At 41.3% G+C, this 20155-nt stretch overlaps 1 pseudogene; it reads right to left on the reverse strand.

Moving 5' to 3' along the window:
* Positions 1-12221: 12221 nt before the first annotated feature.
* Positions 12222-12465, reverse strand: LOC148361326 (U2 spliceosomal RNA; annotated as a pseudogene).
* Between the last annotated feature and the right edge of the window lie 7690 nt (positions 12466-20155).

Below are 20155 nucleotides of genomic sequence, written 5' to 3' on the forward strand. Positions count from 1 at the left end.
CGCGAACTTTTCCCGAGGCACTACCTCGCCAACTCGAAATCCTGATTTGTGTGTTGTGTTTGCGCCCATTCCAGCTATCTTCGGACAATGGGCATGGGACACCTCAACTGGTTGCTCGCCAGTCACAAGGCATACAGAGACAGACTCACAAACTCACTCACTCATTCACACTTAGGGACAATTTGGACCGGCCAATGAACCTAACATTCGTGTTTTTGAAATGTGGGAGAAAACCTGGGTGCCCGGAAGAAACCTACGCAAGCACGGGGAGAAAATGCAAACTCCGAACAGGAAGATTTGAACCTATCACCTCAGAACTGTGCTGCGGGCTAGTTAACCACTCAGCTGCCATGCCACCAGTGCTGCAATCACAATATTTAAAATAAAATTGTGTTTAAACCAGTGGGGTTAACATTATTGGGAAAACCTCTGGGTCAAATTGTTGATGGATGAATTACAATAGCTTGAAATGAAACAGTTTTACTGGTCTAAACATTCATTAAACAATATTTTATTCATGAACAATAACTACTAACTTCGGGACTGTTACACCAATCAAAATATTGCAAAGTAGCAAAACTATGAAAATTAAACCCGTGCTGTAACAAGGGATAGCTTTATATGGACAAATAGTGAGATAGATAGATAGATAGATAGATAGATAGATAGATAGATAGAGAGAGAGAGAGAGAGAGAGAGAGAGAGAGAGAGAGAGAGAGAGAGAGAGAGAGAGAGAGAGAGAGAGAGAGAGAGAGAGAGAGAGAGAGAGATGGATGGATTATTTATTAAGCAAAATTTGTGTGGGGTTTTTGTGTACAAAAACCTTTCAATCTGATCAAGCAAATTGTTTTTTGAGGAAACGTCTATCTCTTTTTAGTTGTTGTATAGATAGATAGATAGATAGATAGATAGATAGATAGATAGATAGATAGATAGATATATAGATAGAGAGAGAGAGAGAGAGAGAGAGAGAGAGAGAGAGAGAGAGAGAGAGAGAGATAGATAGATAGATAGATAGATAGATAGATAGATAGATAGATAGAGAGAGAGAGAGAGAGAGAGAGAGAGAGAGAGAGAGAGAGAGAGATAGATAGATAGATAGATAGATAGATAGATAGATAGATAGATAGATAGATAGATAGATAGATAGATAGATAGATAGATAGATAGATAGATAGATAGATAGATAGATAGATAGATAGATTTCCCTTCTGAATTTCTAAAAATAAAATAGTCATTTGTACTTTGATATTGGAAAGGGAGTGTTCAGAATACTTTGAACATCATTGTCATCCCAGCTCCAATTCTCTTGCTACTTACAGAAAGATGAAATTGCAAATAGCAGACACCATTTAGTACTTGGGCTGCTCGACAAGACGCCCGCCTCCTCGGTGGCGAACTCCGTGCAAAAAAAACCAAGCCAATCACAGCCGCCCGGCAGTCATGTATTATGTATGTACATTGCTTATCTAATAGCCGCCGCTCAGATTTGGACAGCTTAGGGGAATGTCCACAGAGGCCTCAAGCTGCTTCACGATCCTCAGATCCGGTGGAAGTCAAATCACTCCAGGGATGAAATGAAAGAACCTTAAAGGAGCACAAGTTGAGCTTGTACGAAATATGTACGTGACTAGCATGTTGTGCGTACGTCCTTGTCACCGTTTCACAAAAGAGGATGAGGTTGCTTAGTGTAGTATTTTACATAATCACCTCCTCTGGCAATCGTTTTTATGCAGCCGTGCTATTAAATGTCTGTAATAGTAACTATTCCGATGCAAAAAAAGAAAGATAGACAGAAAGAAAGAAACACTCCCCTAAGTCGGTAATGGAGCAGCCTTAAGCACAACGAGATAGCCTTGAAAAGATTGTATTGAGAAGAATCTCCATAGAACGGTCTAAAACAGTGGTGTCGAAGATGTGTTCCGCGGGCCCCCCAAGCCCGCCAAGGGTTTTGATAGGGCAGTTTTAAATATGTTCACTTAATGTCGCCAAAGCCAGATGCCACTTCCAAAGCAACTGCATCTGGATTTATTTCTCTCTCTCTGTGTCTTTCCGTCTCGTTTTCTCTATTGATGTCACTGCTACTTACGTTTCTCTCTCCATCTCTCACTAATGTTTTGTCTCTTTTTTCTTTCACTCTTTTCTTCTCTATTGTCAGAAACCAGAAACGGAGACAGGACCCACTTGCGTTCGTTTCTCTCAGTTTAATTGAGAAGGAGGAAAAGGCTTGCACCCACGATCCGGTGATCGTCGGTCACGGGGAGCAGATAGCTCGGAACGCGGAAGTGGCACTTCCGTAGCGAGCGATGGCGTTGTTGAGAGCGGAAAAACGTGGTCAAAAACAGAAACCGGTTGAAGCTGGGAAACAGACGGGAGCCAAAAACAGGAGGAAGTCAGAGTCGGAGGGCTTGCCTAGCATGAGCTGTGGTTCGCAGATGGTCTGACAACCGGTAACGGAAAGCCAGGGGCTAAAAAAGTGTCTGGGAACCAATCAGCGTCCGGGGCTATTGGCGCCAAAGGAGCGGGCACCGGTGCCTCGCATCATTAATCATGAAATCTATTTATCTTTCTTTCTCTGTGGTGCTATTTTCCTCTTTTCATTTTTCCTTTTTTCTTTCTTTGTCGCTCGCTCTTTTTTCCACAGTTTTTACCGTTTGCTTTTTCTCAATTTTTTTCTCTCTTTCTCTCTTGTTTTTGCCCCGGTGTTTGTCGCTTCTCTCCATTATTTTTGTTGATTTCTCTTTCTCTTCTTTCTTTTTTCTCTCTCTAGCGTTTTCTCTCTCTTTTCTCGCTGTCTCTCTCTCTTCCTTTATCTCTTTCTGTATCTCTTTTTTTTACCTGGCCTTGTCTCTCTCCTTTTTTTTTTATTTGTTCTTCTATTTCGAGAGGGAGATTTTTCCCAATTTTTAGTCATTAGGTGTCCAAGACCCCCAATTCCAGCCCCTAATGCTAAGTCTTAGGTATGACTCGGAGCTACACATACACTTTTTCTCTTTCTGGCTATCTATCTCTTTCTTTTTCAGCTCCCTCCCTCTCATTATAACTCTCTCTCTCTCTTCATTTCTCTCTCTAACTCTCAATTCATCCAATTTTTTCTCTTTAATCAACCTGTTTGTCCTCCTTGAGAATGGTTTTTCTACCATGTGGCTCCCGAGCTAAAATGAGTTTGACATGCCTGGTCTACATGGCCAAGAAACTTATCAGCAATAAAATGAAAAATACCTGTGGCACCTAGGCTGTTAGGCAGGGAGAAGAGAAGTTATTGGACCAGTTCTAGTTTTGACGAGTGGTAAAACTAATAGAGGAAAGACCAGAGTCAAAACGATTTGAGGAAAAGCCGGCAATTTAACATAAACAAAACACTCGTACTTGGTGTTAAAAGTGGAATTGTTAGTTTGGTTTATTTTTTGTTTTTAAGAACCTTGTTTTTTTCTATTTCACTGAAATGACTGGTTCTCTACTCGAATCGTTTTATAAACCTATTATTAGTCGCAAAATGTATTTTTGTGGGCACCGATAGATTGTAAAATCAATCTAAATTCATTTTTGTGTAGGAATTTAAAATTACACAATAATTCACTTTGACTTCAATGCAATTCAAATGAACGAGAAGAAAGTTCATCAAATAGGCAAAAAAAAAAAAAACTCTGATCTTTTCCAATTAGGGAATCCCAAATCCATGGGTATCACTAGTTGCTTGAATTCTCACAGTCTCACAGTCTCAGAGTCAAGAACAAAGGAATAATCTAATTCCTACCGCAACCTTGATGTAAAGCTCTGAGACGACTCAGATTCTTGTTGGATTCCTGGTCTGGGGTAGCTCGCCACTCGTCTCACCAAAATTTCCAATCGTCGAAGGGCCTTAGGAATTTTCACGGGAGGGTAAAAAACTTGTGTAGTTTGGTTTTTTTGTTTATTTTAAACCACACCATCACCAGCTGGAGTCAAAACGATGATGTAGTTGTAGTTCCCTAGAGAGCAGTGGGTGTCTGTGAGAGACCGGGGAGCATGCTGTGTCGCATAGCTCCGCCTACCCCTATCGCTCACCCAATCAAATTGTCCTGTGTGTACGGCTAGCAGTTGTGGGTAATTACAGTTAGTTGGTTGGGTTATTCTCATTAAGTGTTTCAAAAGTGAGAGATTTTTTATTGAGCTTCCATATGAAGGATTCTTTAGATGATCCACGGTGAAAACGGGTTCTGTTAGTGTGACGCCTTGACCGTAAACTGTATAACTCTACTGGACAGTACGCACCCACCAAATCCAACGTTAAATTGACCAGATTTGAAATGCTACTGAGGAATTCGCTCATGCAGCGTTTGATCACCGCATCATATGTACCCCTAAAAAGAGCCATATATGACTCGCGAGCCATAGATTCCCTCACAACCCTTTGTTTAGTACTTTGCTTCTTTACATGAACTGAAGAAATGCAACTCTGTTCAACAAGTTCACGTCCTACCCTCAGAAAATGGACTGCATGGGTGGTAGATTACCCACCCCGGAGATTCAACCCTCTCACAATTTATCTTATTGTAATAAGCCACTAAGTCTCGAAGATACAGACATCATGGGCGTGAGTTTTCCTCCTCCGCGGGGGCCTCAGAGCTAGTAAATCAGGAGTAGGACAGCAAGTGGGCAGGGATTGGCATTCATCAATTTTTCATTGGCTTCTTTTTCAAGCTCTGCGTGAAGACACACAGTGACAAACACACACCACACCAACACAGAAATGTCAACTTTCCGACAGGGGGAAAGACATCTTGGCGGCGTCTTGGGAACCAAACACATTCTTGACGTGTCCCCATTTTGTAGTTCCTCGATGCATTTGCGAGGGGCAGCTGTTGCACTTGAAAGTCATGGATTGGGTCTGCCATCTTGCACAGAAGTCCTTCCGACCGTCAATTTTTTGGTTGTTCAAAATGTTCGGTAGGAATGTGAAAAAATGGGGAAAGTCGACAGATGTCTTTACTGAGACATATAATGAAAAACTAGTTAAAAGAAAACATTTTTTTTCAAAATTTTTGAGAAACACACGGGTCAAAAATAACCCAATTTTTGTGAAGCGTGGACTGATCTCTCTGGGTTAAAGGAGGGATCTGAAACTCAATTGAATTGGGGGCCACTGAAGCTAGGATCCGGGCGAGGTTGGGCCAAACGGGGTTTTCCGCCAAAAAAGCGCTGATAAAAACATTCTGCTGTTCTTAAAGGGACAGTGTGTAATTGTTGCCCACCAGACATCACAGTATTGTGTCGTGCAGCTAAAATGAATCCCACTTATATAAACCTTAAACATACAAAATAATGCACTGAAGCAAATTACAAATTCAATTTACGAACGGCCGTCCGGAACCCATCTTTTTTGTAAGTAGGGCAGCGTCCGTACCAAACAATAATAAAGCAAAAATAAAACAAACACGTAATAAATAGCATTTAATAACACGGTAGTGTTAAAAAGCGGCAGTATGTGAGGCAGTTGATCATAAAAAGGCTGAGGAGGTGAATTTTGAGTCCGGATTTAAAGGTGGACACGTTGGCGGAATTCCGGAGGTCAGGCGGCAATGAGTTCCAGAGCTGGGGGGCAGAGCGGCTGAAAGCTCTTTTTCCCATGGAGCTGAGACAGGCAACGTATATAGTGAGATGGAGGGAGGGGGATAATCTGAGGGGGGCGGGATGGTGTGGCAATGTGGAGGAGGTTGGAGAGGTAGAGAGAGGCAAGGTTCTGATTGGCCATGAAGGTGTAGAGGAGGAATTTGTAGTTTATTCTATGGTTGATTGGGAGCCAGTGGAGTTGCTGAAGGACAGGGATCATGTGATGGCGAAAGGGGTTTTTGGGTGATGATGTGTGCAGTAGAGTTATGGACCAGCTGAAGTTTTGAGGTAAACCAAGAGGAGGGAATCGCTGTAATGGAGTCGTGAGGTGACAAGGCTATGGACGAGGATGGCAGTGGTGTGGGGCGAAGACGGTTGGTGGAGCGTAAGTAGAAGTAAGTACAGTAAGTAGGGAAAATACTAGTCTAAATATTACATATGAAAATACCACTGTAGCACTTAATAAGTCCTGCCGTTCAACCGTCTGTAATCCATAATAATCAATGAGAATAGTAACACGTGTTTTAGTTCTTCGGGGAGAGAAGTGATCATTTGCAAAAAACACCAACAGAATAAAAAAACAGACTTATTGATTGAGTTTCATTCTCGTGTTTGTTATCAGGGCAGAACGGCAACAGAACAGCAGCATCTTTTGTATCGATCGCACGCTCCCTACGGGATTCTACCAGAGAGATATAATAATATTCCTTCTCAATGTGCACCGTGTAGATTGTATAAAAATAGCTCAACCTTCACCATATTCACCTGAAAGATACTGCAAGCGTGTAAGATTAAATATTCGCTCCGGATTTGACATTAATTTATCTCGCTACGCTGGAATGCTCCGCTGAGCTTATTCATGGATATTTGATGGCAGTGATGACACGGGATTGAGCTGTTTTCGAGGACAAATGTCAATCATGTAGTCCTTTTCTTAGGTGTACAGGCTTGGAAGTGATCTTTTTTTAATGAGAAACATAAATTGTAGTTCATGTGTAGAATATCACACCACTTATCTGACTGTGATAAACGTTGTTAGGCTGGTAGATTGATACATAGTAACTAATTACTTTATAAATAAAGTATGAATGAAATAGTGTTGCTGTCAAAATGAAAAGATTTATAGATAGATAAAAGTTGATTTGTAATAAATATAAGGGAGATCTATTCAGATCGGGCAATAAAAACCATCATAAGGATTAGGGGTGGGCGAGACTGGAGATTTTGGTACCGATCCGATTCAAGTAAGTACAAGGTAGTATCAATCAATACAGATGCAATAGCGATATGTTTTGGCAACCTTCCCTACCTGGCCTGCTGCTTCATCCTGCCTGCCAGTCAGAAGAGAGTGTCAAATCAATGCGATCACCCTTACCAGGAGCTAAAAATGATAGAGGCAAACAGGAAGCGCAGCAGATTCTGGACTTTTTTTTTAAACAACAAAAAATGACAATTACAGGTGTAATTTGTCCGGTAAAGTGGCCTGCCACTGTGACAACACCACACATTTATATAAACACATGAAAAAGGTCACCCTGCAGAGAGTAACAACTGCAACAAAAATTTGAACATGTTGCTGTTCCTGATCAAAGACATGTTAGTCCGTCATGCTTTATTTGCCTTACTGACTTTATTTTCAAAATATTGTGCAATGGAGGATATTTTTTCCCTAGTTGTTATTGTAAGATTATTAAAAAGTGTCACTGAGAATGTTGCTACTATCACATTACTTTTCAATTATATTAGCTTTGTTTTTTAATCAGCACATCATTATTTTGATAATCACATTATTAATTTAGTTGTTATAAATGCATTTATGTTCATCCACATTTGTAAATGAAATATTTAATTGCTGTATGCTTTCATATAAAAACTTTCCCAGCAATGGTCTTCCGAAGAGTCATCCTTTATCTTATCATACAACTCTCAAAATACATATGAGTCCAGTTTTAACAAAGGGCTCTTGAAGAAGATGTGATTTCTTTCTTCTGCCTTTTGAAGTTTCGTGTTCCATTTTTGCAAATCCACACCTTTCCTATATAAACTGTCGTCAGCAATTTTCAATGCCCTTTAGAGGGAAAATGCTCTCCTGATCAGTTGACCAAGAGTAATGTTTTATTTTATTTTGTAACTTTGTAGTAAAAGTCCTCAACTGAACTGCTCTCTTCAGCGTATTTTTTTCCCCTGTCCAAATGCTCAGTCTGGTCCCGGGAGTCTACGCTAACATCATACAGTATTTTTGTTACATTGCTGCTTTTTTATCTTGGCTTTTGTTCTGAAACAGCGTTAATAGAAATATTTCCATCTATTTTTCATACTGATAACGTTTGCAATGTAGTTATTGGGTTTTAAAAGATGACACATTTTAAGTGCCCCAAATTCTTATGCTTTATTTATCATAATCACAGTCTAACTCAATGGGGAAGGTATAATTATTTTATGATGGGGATATTTTCAAGCAAAAATTATCTGTATCAAATCAGTATTAATCCCTTGAATTTACTTGGATTGAAACAATAGCAAAATTTGCAGTATCGCCCACTGCTTTTGAAAGATAGTTCCAAGGCAAAGGCTTAAGGTAGAGTATGTCAGTGGCCAAAGTGTGGTGTTGTGCTACTGCTATGAGTCAATAAACAATCAACAAACACATGATCGTCGTACTTAAGTATGTTTATATGACCAAAAAGTCTCCATTTCAGTTTTTTCAAACAATTCTATTTCAACCCTCCATTTTCCATCACCAAATTACTTTTGCACAACAACATCTGAGGGTAAGGAAAACGGGTCTAAAGTCCCCTATTACGTAAAGTACGCTATTAAAAGTCTTTGTTGTACTTATTGTGACTAATCTTAAGATCCGTTCAAGAGCTAACTAAGTCCAGAAGCTTTCTTAGCTTACAGAGTGTTCCAGCATACAAACAAAACAAAAAAATAAAAGCAGATATTTGATCAATCGCATAATGGGCATGGACTATTGTGTGTATCACTTGTGAGATACTTGCTCACTCAGTTTTTTGTTGCTCAGTAAAGTTGGCGTTGCTAATGATTTCATCTTTTTTGCTCTTGCGGAATGAGACAGAGAGGAGAAAAGGGGATCCCGCTCCCCGTTAATCAGAAGTGTGTAATAACAGAATACATTTACTGGGTTCCATCAGCGCCGTTACGCTTTCAGGATCAGTCTGTCCCGCCATAGAGCACCAGGAAGAACCAAGGCGCTGCTGTGGCAGATAATACCTAAAAAAAGACCACATTTTCCAGACTGTAAGGTGTGCTTTAAAACCCCAAATTGGCCCAAAAATTTGAAAATGCGCCTTAATTGATAGAGTATTTGTTGTAGTTCGTTACTAAGGTTCCCTTCTCGATTACTGTAATGAACTACTCTCCTGTCTACCAAAGTCCAAAATCAAAAGCCTTCAGCTAGTACAAATTGCTGCAGTGAGGCTTTTAACTAAGACAAGAAAGTTTGATCACATTACTCCGATTTTAGCTACCCTGCATTGGCTCCCTGTTAGCTTAAGATGTGATTTCAAGGTTCTGTATGTCGTATACAAGACTTGCTCCCTCATATCTTTCAGATTTAATTTCCCCCGATGTTCCGGTCCGGAGCCTTCGCCCTGAAGATGCTGGTCTGCTGGTGATCCCAAGAGCCAAGAAGAGATCCGCAGGTTCGAGATCATTCTCTATTTGGGCCCCGGTGCTGTGGAATCCTCTTGCCCCTGAGATTCGATCTGCAACCTCAGTAGAAACGTTTAAATCTAAGTTTAAAACATACTTCTATTCTATAGCATAAGAATAACCTATATTTTATGTTGACAATGTCTGTGTATTATTTGTTATTGCAACATCCATTGCAGCCTGGTCATCCTGGACGGGGGATTACCTCATGTGTGGTCCCTTCTCAAGGTTTCCTTATTTTCCTCATGTTGAGGTTTTTGAGTTTTTCCTTGCCCTCGTGTAGGTTTTAGATCAGGGGGTGGTGTAATAATACTCTGTGGTTTGCAATAATCTGTGGTCTGTGCAGCCCTTTGAGACTCCTTGTGATTAAGGGCTATACAAATCAACATGACTCGGCTTGACTTGACTTGATACATTAACCTCTTTTGTGGAATTATTGATTAATCAATGATCACATTTACGTGAGTAAGTACTTCTAGGAGTATACTTAAATACCTATACTTTTACTTTTACTTAAGTACATTTGTGAAGAACAACTGGTACTTTTACTCTGCTACATTAGGCAAGATTGAAGTTGTTACTTCCTTACTTAATAAATCCTCTCCACGTAAGTACGCGTCTGTCTGTCTCCGCTAAGGCGCACTTATATTGATGCAGAACTCCCCAGGCTCTACCATGTTTAACCAAACGTAGCAGCCTTGTCACGTGACCATATTCAACACCGGCAGGGGAAATTTTGTTTACGGATGAACCAGATTAAAAATGTCGCTTAACAATACCGACTATGAAAACACAGAAGAGGAGGAGCACCCCTGGCCTCACATAAAAAAACATTTTCCCAGCTAAACACCAGCTAAAATATGCAATGTCTCCTTTGTTCGAGTTAATGGGCTGGCATGTTGGTCTCCTTGCAGAGCCTGTTAAGATAAGTATTTGGGCTTTAAGTCAAGTCATGTTTTTTTGTATAGCCCTTAATCTCAAGGAGTATCAAAGGGCTGCACAGACCACAGACTATTACAGACTACAGACTATTATTACACCATCCCCTGATCCAAAACCTACACGAGAGCAAGGAAAAACACAGAACCCCTCATATTGACACGACACTGCTTCGGGAAACACACTGAGTGCGTGATTGACACGCCTGCGTCATGTGCTACTTGGTGCTACATGTGCTTTATTCATATATTTGATTTTTACTATTTTTATTTTATTGTTTATTAAAGCACTTCGATTTATGTTGATTATTTTAATCTACTTTTAAATTAAATGTATTTCTTGTTTATTGGATCGACTTTGCTAATTTGATGATTTGATTGGTTGTTTTAAAAAAATCAATAACTCTGCTAGAGTTACTCGGTGCTTGAGTCACTTTTTCACCAAGTACTTTTGTACTTTTCCTAAATATTTGAATGACTACTTTTACTTGTGTAAAATTATTCTGAAGTAACTGTACTTTTACTTGAGTAGAATTTTTGGCTACTTTACCCACCTCTTCCGTTAATGAAGTGCTACAATGTAGCCAGATGACTCTTCCTTCACGGAAACACTTTGGTGCTATGTGTTGATGATGCCTATTTATTTTGTAGCGTATTTGTTAAAATTTTGTGGGTGAACTCAGGTGAAGAGAATAAGAATAAGGATGGAATTTAACAACAAAACCAGGAGCAAAGTAACAAACAAACAAGGGGTCACTAGGGGTCACATGCTCAAATAAATTCAAACCTGACAATGTCCAAACCAGAAACTAACCGCCATGGTCAATCTGTCGCCCTCTATGATTTCATTTTTTATTCATGTGTTTATTTGTTTAGATGTAATTTATTTGTAAGCATTTATTTATTTATACATTTCTTACTACATGCCAGAATTTTCCTCAATACAAAAATGATAGACAGTTTTTACATTCAAATCCATTTGTAAGAAATTCAAGTGTAGCATTATAAATCTTCAGTAAGTGCATAAAAAAACCTATTATTTTGCTAACCCAACGTTGCATAATCATAACATCCCTAGTACAAACCTGTCAATGTATAAGCTTTACCCGTATTTTACAAGATTGCTTCAAATTGGGTACGCCGTATATCTGATTTTTGTACGGAAAAAAAAATCATATTTCAAATAGTCTCGGTCACTGTTGGCAGGCTACAACATAATTTTGACCTTTTCATCCGTGTTAACAAACGCATTTTGTAGAATACGATCGTACTTTATTGTTTAAATAAACGCGTTATATAGACTAGGATCTCCCAATTATTATAATTAGCTCGCTTTATTGTTTTAATAAGCGTTTAATATAGAATACGATCGCTTCTGATGAAAGCGCAGCAGAATGCGCGTTCACGCGAGGGGGGAAGGATTTACCGTTCGATTACGTTCACAACAAAAATAAAGACGGAATGGATTATGTTGTATTACATTCCCAACGATTGCAAGACGAAGTGAATTTGGTTATATGTTCGCCATTACATTTCCTATAAGTGAGATAAAACGAGGTATAAATAGTTGGAGAAGCGAGGAAATGCAAATCTCGGCAGGAATGTATTTATCGGGCTGTAGAATTCGTAAACGCTCTAGACACAGTCCCGTGAATATCAAGGTTTCAAGCTATGGCATCATATTTATTTTATTATCTTGATAAGAAATGTCAAGAAATAAATATGGGTTAAGACGAGATCACTACGCTGACGGGGAGGGGTTTATTGAGGATAATGGTTTTATCTATTTTTCTAATTATTCATTATCGATCAGTTAATAACACGTTACAAAGCTTAGGAGCCGGGACTCTTACTCTCGAGGGTTTTTTAAGGGTTATTGTTCTATCTTCGTTATTCATTATCCATTATCCGTTATCGGTCAGTTCATTATACGCTACAAAGCCTAGGAGCCGGGACACTTACTCTCAGCCAAAAGGCTAAGCTAAGGTCCTAGCCCTAAAGCCTTGTTGCGATCATTGCGAATGCACCGTTCCCGGAGGTACTGCAATACCGGGCCGATGCGTGGAGTGGACAGAGCAAGCTCTTATTCCATCTCCGGAATGCAAAAATCAAGAGGCCAAGCTAAGGGCCTAGTATAAAAAGGCCAACCTAAGGACCTAGCATCAAAGCCTTGCTAGGCCAAGCTAAGGACCTAGCATCAAAGCCTTGCTAAGGACTTGATAAAGTCCAAAAAACACAGCCGGCCAAAAGGCCAAGCTAAGGACCTGGCATCAAAGCCTTGCTACGAGCATTGTTAATGCACCGAAAGATTTATTTGAAATGAAGAGAAACTACGCTGACGGTGATCCATGTTCACCCCCTTGACGTCACGAGCACAATGGTGTGCTCGGCAAATCGCGCTGTATATACGCGGAGAAAGGCGTTTGACTGTCACACGCGTAACACGCTAATTTCACGTAATAACACCGCGATACAGGCGCAGAACATGCTATTACCATGCTCCGCCCACGATTACCCGCTGAAATTTCCCGTCCTACCCATGTGTAACTACGCCCTGGCCGCGGCCAGAGCACGTCGTTCCGCGTCATTTCCGCGTCATTACCTCGTGTTGACCACGTGTGCGGCACGCGGTTTAACACGTGCTCAAACTTTTGAGCAGCTCAAAAGTTTTGAACGCGGCCAACCACGTGAAAATTTCCGACCACGAGTAAAGCACTGCTCTATCTCGTCTATATGGCGGTCTCAAAACGTCCAACAGCGCCCAACGACATCTGCTTCACGGCCAGAAGTTTACGGCCGCGGTCCAGCCTCGATAAACTCGTGAAAGGCTGTGTCCACGCGCTCTCAAGAATTGAACAGCGCAAAATGTTTTCGCGCTGCCACCCGCGCGCGAATTTCCGTCCTCGTGTTATGCACTGCCGTAACTCGTCTGAATGGCGATCTCAATGCGTCCTATAGCGTCCGCCTCAAAGTCAGAAATTTTTGGCCGTGATTCAGCCGCAAATGTCTGTGTGTCCGGCCCCTTAGCAAGGGAAATTGCAATCGGTAATAAGTAAGTGAATGAGGATTAAAAGTCTGCTTGTACTTTTATATGAGTGGTAGGCGGATTGATCCAAATTTCTATTTTGGCCATTCTAAGCAAGTACATACATTGATACTATTGTGAGGTGATGAATAATTTGCTCCCTCACCAATTTCCTTAAATCACCACTACTCTATGTAAATAGCACAATCTATCTCTCTTACCCAGCAACCTCAGCCACTTTCTAAGTATATGTTTGAGTGTGTGACTGACAGGCACACTTTGAGTACCTCTCTCTACCAGGCCTACTGATGCATCCTGCCTGACAAGAAGAGAGGGACAATTCTAAAGTATGTGCTTCTACCAGAAGCTAAAAATGACAGTGGCAAATGGGAACCGCAAGACGGTGTGAGCTTTTTTTCTCCTACAGAAAAGGACAACGTGTCATTTGTGTGGTAAAGTGGTCTGCGACAGTGATAAAACTTTACATTGAAATTAACGCATGAAAACAAGCTCAACGAGATGGAGCCAGAAATGTAAACATGTTACTGTTCCAGAACAAAAACCTGTAAATCTGCTATCACAATGGCAACAGAGCCAAAGTGAGACAAATGATACTTTATTAGCATTACTGACTTTATTATCTAAATATTATGCAATGGAAGGTACTATAGTTGTCTTGTTGACATTGTTATACAGTTTTTATATATTTGTGATATTTTTGCTTTTTTGTTTTGACTCTGTCATGATTGCCCATTGCCCTCACCTGTGCCCGCTCGTTTGGTGCCACCTGTTGCTCGTCGCTGATTGGTTCCCCTACTATTTGAACTCAGTGCTCTCAATCACTCCTGGTCAGTCCGTCAACGAAGATCTGCACTTGCAAGGCAAGCATTTTGACACTGGCTCCCATTCTGTTCCCGAACTATCCTGTATCCTGTATCCCGTATCGATCCGTAAGTGCCGTATCCCGTATCCTGTATCGATCCCTGATCCAAGCCCCGTCATCCTGTATCCCAGATCCGGTATCGAGCCCGTCTGTCCCGTCCTGTCTGGTATCCTGCTCGTTATCGATCCTGTTTGTCCCTTATCCTGTATCCTGTATCGATCCCTGATCCAAGCCCCGTCGTCCTGTATCCGGTGTCAATCCCGTCTGTCCCTTCCTGTCCGGTATCCTGCTCGTTATCGATCCCGTCTGTTCCGTATCCTATATCTTATATCCTGTATCGATCCCTGATCCAAGCCCCGTTATCCTGTATCCTATATCAGGTATCGATCCCGTCTGTCCCGTCCCGTTATCCTGCTCGTCTGCTAGTGGCTTCCTGTTTTCCCGCGCCTGACTTCTCAGCCCCGCTTCTTCTGCCCAGCGATCTACGAATCGCTGGCGTTTGTGTTCCCGCGCACGACTGCCGTGCTTCCTTAAATAAAGCTTGGTGTGAAAACGTTTGGGTCTACCGTCTGTTCGGGACCTGACAGACTCTCTCGTCAATTGCAATCGAAAATAAATCTATTCTTTGTTGTTAGTGTTTGCACTGATGTTATAGATGAATAAACATTGTTATCGCCTGAAGTCTTTGTGCACTGTTCATTAAAATTTTGAACTAACTCAAGGTGGGTAGGGTTCAATTATTCTATGATCATAACATTTTCTAGCAAAAAAGTATATGCATCGAATCAGTAACGATCAACACTACCATGTATGTACTTGGAACGGATCGATACCAAAATTCAAGGTGTTGCCCACGCCTACATGAGATCAGCACCTAACTTAATATTATTAGGATACAAGGACTGAATATTCAGCATAAACATACTGTGCCTATTGTGAAGCAACAACCCGGGTTTGTCACCACGATAGCAACGGCACAGTAAGGTCTGTTCCCACGTGCACTCATATCAAGGCTTGCAGAGACGGCATTTGTTTGAACACCTTAATCCTTCACAACCTCCGTTTTAGCCGTACTTCAAACGCCTCGCCGCCGCCTTTTGACTGGTCCCCTTGAGCGAGGCACCTCTGAAATGTTTTGCACACAAAAAAACCCGGAAGGAGAAGGAGCAACCTGTCGGCCTTTCAAAGGCAGCCGGGCCCGCTTGATGTCAAAACGAAGTTTTCAACAATAGGCGGAGTGTAAGTTAGGTGAGATGTTTGAACACACCGGTGAAAAGTCAGGTCCATGGGATACATTTGAGTTGTGACTTTTGCCGGCTATCAGTGTTGACCTTTTTGAAGCGTACCTTAAAGTAAGGCGCAGCGTGCTAAGGCGAGTCGTATTGATCCTGCCGCATCCTGAAGGTCAGGCGCCCTGTCAGACCTGGCATTTAGTCACATTAGCCGGTGGCTCAGTACTGTGTGATTGCTTGCAAAAGTATGATGACTCAGCAGCAGCTACTAGTGGAGTAACACATAACAAAGGAATACATTCCTGAAGTGCAACTTGTTTTCTCAGTAACGGTCTTGATAAAATGTTGTAACACAACTGTCGTTACAACATGTTGCATTATTTCACGACTTTTTAAAAGCAGACAGTGAATCACAACAACGTCTACTTTAAAGTAGCATTTTTTTCTTCGCTTATGAAGTTACATGTGACCCTGTTTCCACCAGCAACACAAGTCTGCATACCACAAGTGAGCAAAGCTGGGATGTTTATATCTACAGTATGTCACAAAAGTGAGTACACCCCTCACATTTCTGCAGAGATTTCATTTTAATGTTTAATAGAACAACACTGAAGAAACATCGCTTTGACACTATGAAAATTACTCTTTGTAGAGCTGGTATAGCAGAGTACATTTATTTTTCGTCTTAAAAAATGTTAAAATACAGCCACCAATAACTAAACCCCTGGCAACAGAAGCAGGCAAGTCATATAGTGCACTACACACCTATATGTGTAAAGGCCCGGTCACACAGCCTTTCACGGGCGTATCGAGGCTGAATCACGGCCAGAAATTTCTGCCGTGAAGCAGACGCGGTGGAAAATGTGCAAAATTGGCTAAACCCGCTGTTTATCCGTGGTATGCCCGCGAAACAGACGCCGGCAACTGTTCCGCGTCCTTATCGCGGGTAACCGCGGCTGCACCGCGTTTGACGGTGCTTACATGCGGTACACACGCTAATGCACTTGATAACACCGCGATACAGGCGCAGAACAAACGTGCTATGACCGTGCTCCACCCGCGATTACCCGCTAAAATTTCGCGTCCCACCCGCGTGTAACCACGTCTTGGCCGCGGCCGTAGCACATCCTAGCACGTTCGTACCGCGTCTTTACCTCGTGTGTACCACCAGTGCCGCCCGCAGTTACCCGTGGTCTAAAGTTTTGAGCAGCGCAAAACTTTTTCGCGCGGCCAACCGCGTGTGAATTTCTTGCCGCGTGTAAAGCACGGCTGTATCTCTTCTGTATCACGATCTCAAAGCGTCCAACAGCGTCTGCTTCACGGGCAGAAATATCTGGCCGTGATTCAGCCTCGATGCGCCCGTGAAAGGCTGTGTGACCGGGCCGTAAGCAAAGCACTGCTTGTAATTTTCCCTCCAAAATACTTTGTGTCTTGTTACTCTTACTAGTCCTCAGGTATGAATAGGTAGCATATGTGTTAAATTTAAAGTACACTGTCGTACTGGTCACTGAAACTCCCAACATGTCACACCGTGGCAAGGAACTCTCTGTGGACCTTAAAAAATGGATTGCTGCAGTGCAGTGGTCAAGATCCTCCACCATTTAAAAAAAAATAAGGATGCACTTACAACAGGGCTTGTGTTGGATTTCCAAAGAAGCTGAGTGAAGGTGCACAGCGTTACAACCAAATGCTATCAGAAAGATAGGGGCAGGAGTGCATTGCTGCAGAAATTGAGGAGGTGGGGGGAGGAATCCTAGAAGTACTCAGACCATACACTTCAGGAATTTTTACTTTAGGGTGTACTCAATTTTGTTTTCCAAAGGGGTTAAGTTATTGACGGCTATATTTTGAGTTTTTGGAGGGTTAAGATAAATTTACATTGCCAAAATAGCTAGATACAGACTACCTTTCGTTGTGTCAGAGCGATTGTTCTTTTGTGTACTAAACAATATAATAAAATCTCTGCAGAAATATTAGGAGTGTACTCACGTTTGTGACATACTGCACGTAAGAAATACAACTGCATACAGTTACGGTGCCGCTGTCTCAACCCCAGAGTACAAGGACACATCATTTCCCCCTACAGATATTCTGATATTCTTCCTACTGCATACACTTGCGCAAAGGCCACACACGCAACTCTAAAATAAAGTAATGAAATCATTGGGTCAGTTTTAATGCGCTGACTGTATTTGGTTGTGAGTCACCAGTATCAGTGCATAGGGTGGCGGTGTGGCTTATACAGGACCAACAATATCAATGGAGAAAACGTGAGCAGATCATTTACGGTAAACTAGTGCTTGTATTTTTATATGTAAAAGTATTTTTGCAATACACAATGCCTGGAGAAAAAAAAAACATCCGGGACCATACCCAGAAATGGAAAAGGAAATATTCGAGTGCTTTGAAGACAAAAGACAAAATGGATGTGGAGTTTCTCAAATGTTAGTTTGCAAGCTCTCAAGGTGGAACAAGCCAAGAAATATGAAGCCTGTTGTACACAGGAGGTTGCACATGTAAATACGGGAGTTTTTGACTAGTTACTTTCAGAGTAAAGGGCTATTTTGCGGTGTCAGTAATCTGGGGAGGAGTGGCTAACTAGTTCTGTAACCAATGACTTTTTTTCAGTAACGCTCCCAACACTATGTGCGATTGCTCGCCCAAGTATGATGACTCAGCAGCAACATTATGTGTTTTTGTGAGTGACGGATCATTAGCAGTGTTTGCAATGGCTGATTAAGTACAAACCACACTAGAACAACCTCAGGGAAAACACAACAGCACACTGTTAGTGTCAAAACTTGAGGCTAGGTGAATTCAATGTGCTATAATAGTCATTGTTTGAAGCTTTAAGCCAAGTGTTGGCGAACTTTTTCAGTTGCAGGCTGCTTTAGGGTAAAAAAAATTGGGGGGGTTCTCATTAAAACCATAGTCGGGTTATCACTTTTTTGCTTGCTGTCAGAAGAACTTTTACCAGGTAGTCATCTTTCCTTTGCAATATTTCCCCTGTTAAATCCCTCAGACAGAGCATCTTCAATGTATTAGCTTTTCATATCATATCTTAAAAACATACCTTATTTTGTCCCACTATTCTTGTATTCTTTGATAAAGCCAAAATACTGTATGTGCATGTGGTCGATGTCTACCTCTTCACATGCTCTCCAGCATGGCTGCTGAATCCCCAAAAATGGTTTCCTAATTTTGGGGCGAAATAAAGAATCTGACCACGTCCTTCCAAATGACTTATCTCCAAATCCTGGTACTTGTGGATGTGTACTGTGTTATACAAATATTTCACGACCCATCGTCTGTTATCTTTTAATCCAATCTCTTTACCTTTTTCCTTTAATATAAAGTGATAAACGCTTGTGTGGTGTCCGCATTTTTGTCACTACGCAAGTGTTTATTGATGTGTTTAAAGAGATGACGAAGGTAATGTTTGATCATTCCAATGGCCATTATGCCAAAAACAAGAATAACACTCCTAGTTTTATAAGCATATGAAATATTAATTTTTGTTTACGTGTTGCCATAATGTGGGTGTCATTCTATCAATGTTCAGCAAACCATCCCAAAAATTATGACTGCTCATCAAGATTCCCGACTCATGTATGTAATTTTATTGGGTCCTTTAAGTTGCAAAAAAGTGTTTCCATTACATGTTTGTGGAAAAGTGATTTAGTTGACTGGTTTAAAAAATAACCCCCCCAAAAAGCGCGAAAAGACCATTCCAATTGTAGTTATTTCGCCCTTAGATGATACGTTTCCATTTCAAGCTTGCCTGTAAAACTAACAACAACTGGCTCGGTGGGCTAAGGGTTGGGCGCCTGCCTCAGCACTTGAATGTCACAGGTTCAAGCCTTGGCCAAGTCGTACCTAAGACTTACATCATTGGTACCCATTGCCTCCCTGCTTGGTGCTCGGTATTAGGGCTTGGAATTGGGGGAATTGATCACCTAATGACTAAAAATCGTGAAAAATCCAACAACAACAAAAATAAGAAATAAGAAAGGCACACCAAAAGAATGATAAAAAAATCCAATCACAAATTTTATATCTGAAACCATTTTCTAGTCACTCAACTGTTGAATTTAATTTGTCCAACTGCAAGTATTAATAGTTTTTATAAGGTATGCAATAGAAAACGATTATAGGTTTGGATCAATTATTAAACAAAAATAAATGGATAATCGATTTTGAAAATAGTCTGGTGGATGGGTTCGCGCACGGTGCAGAGGTTCAGGGTTCAAGTCCAGGTACCGCAGCTTTCCCCGTGTGGAGTTTGCATGATCTCCCTGTGCATGTATGGGTTTCCTTCGGGCATTCCGGTTTCCTCCCACATCCCAAAAACATGCATGGCAGGTTAATTGGCCGGTTCAAATTGTCCCTAGTCTGAATGAGCGAGTGAGTTGTCTGTTTCTGTGTGCCCTGTAACTGGCTAGCAACCAGTTCAGGGTAAAGATGGCTGGGATGGGCTCCAGCACCCCCGAGACCCTACTGAGGATAAGCGGTGCAGATAATGGATGGATGGATAGTCTTTATAGGCTCTACAAGTCATATGGACTCCAAACCCCTTTTAACAGCTGTCTTCTTACAGGTCGCACAAAGCCGAATATATTCCATGCTTGATATGTTACAAAAGGAATTTTTAAGATGCTAAACAATACTTAGTAGTGGAACTGAGCAAGGGTGTGGATAAGAGAGTTCTCGGTTGGTTTGGACACATGGAGAGGATGGATGAGGCGTGAATGTTGAACAGGATCCACAGAGCAGAAGTAAATGCAAGGAGACCACGAGTAAGGCCACGATT

Source organism: Urocampus carinirostris, chromosome 8 (genome assembly GCF_059441175.1).
Source record: "Urocampus carinirostris isolate Australia breed hairy pipefish chromosome 8, RoL_Ucar_1.0, whole genome shotgun sequence".
Taxonomy (NCBI): Eukaryota; Metazoa; Chordata; class Actinopteri; order Syngnathiformes; family Syngnathidae; genus Urocampus; species Urocampus carinirostris.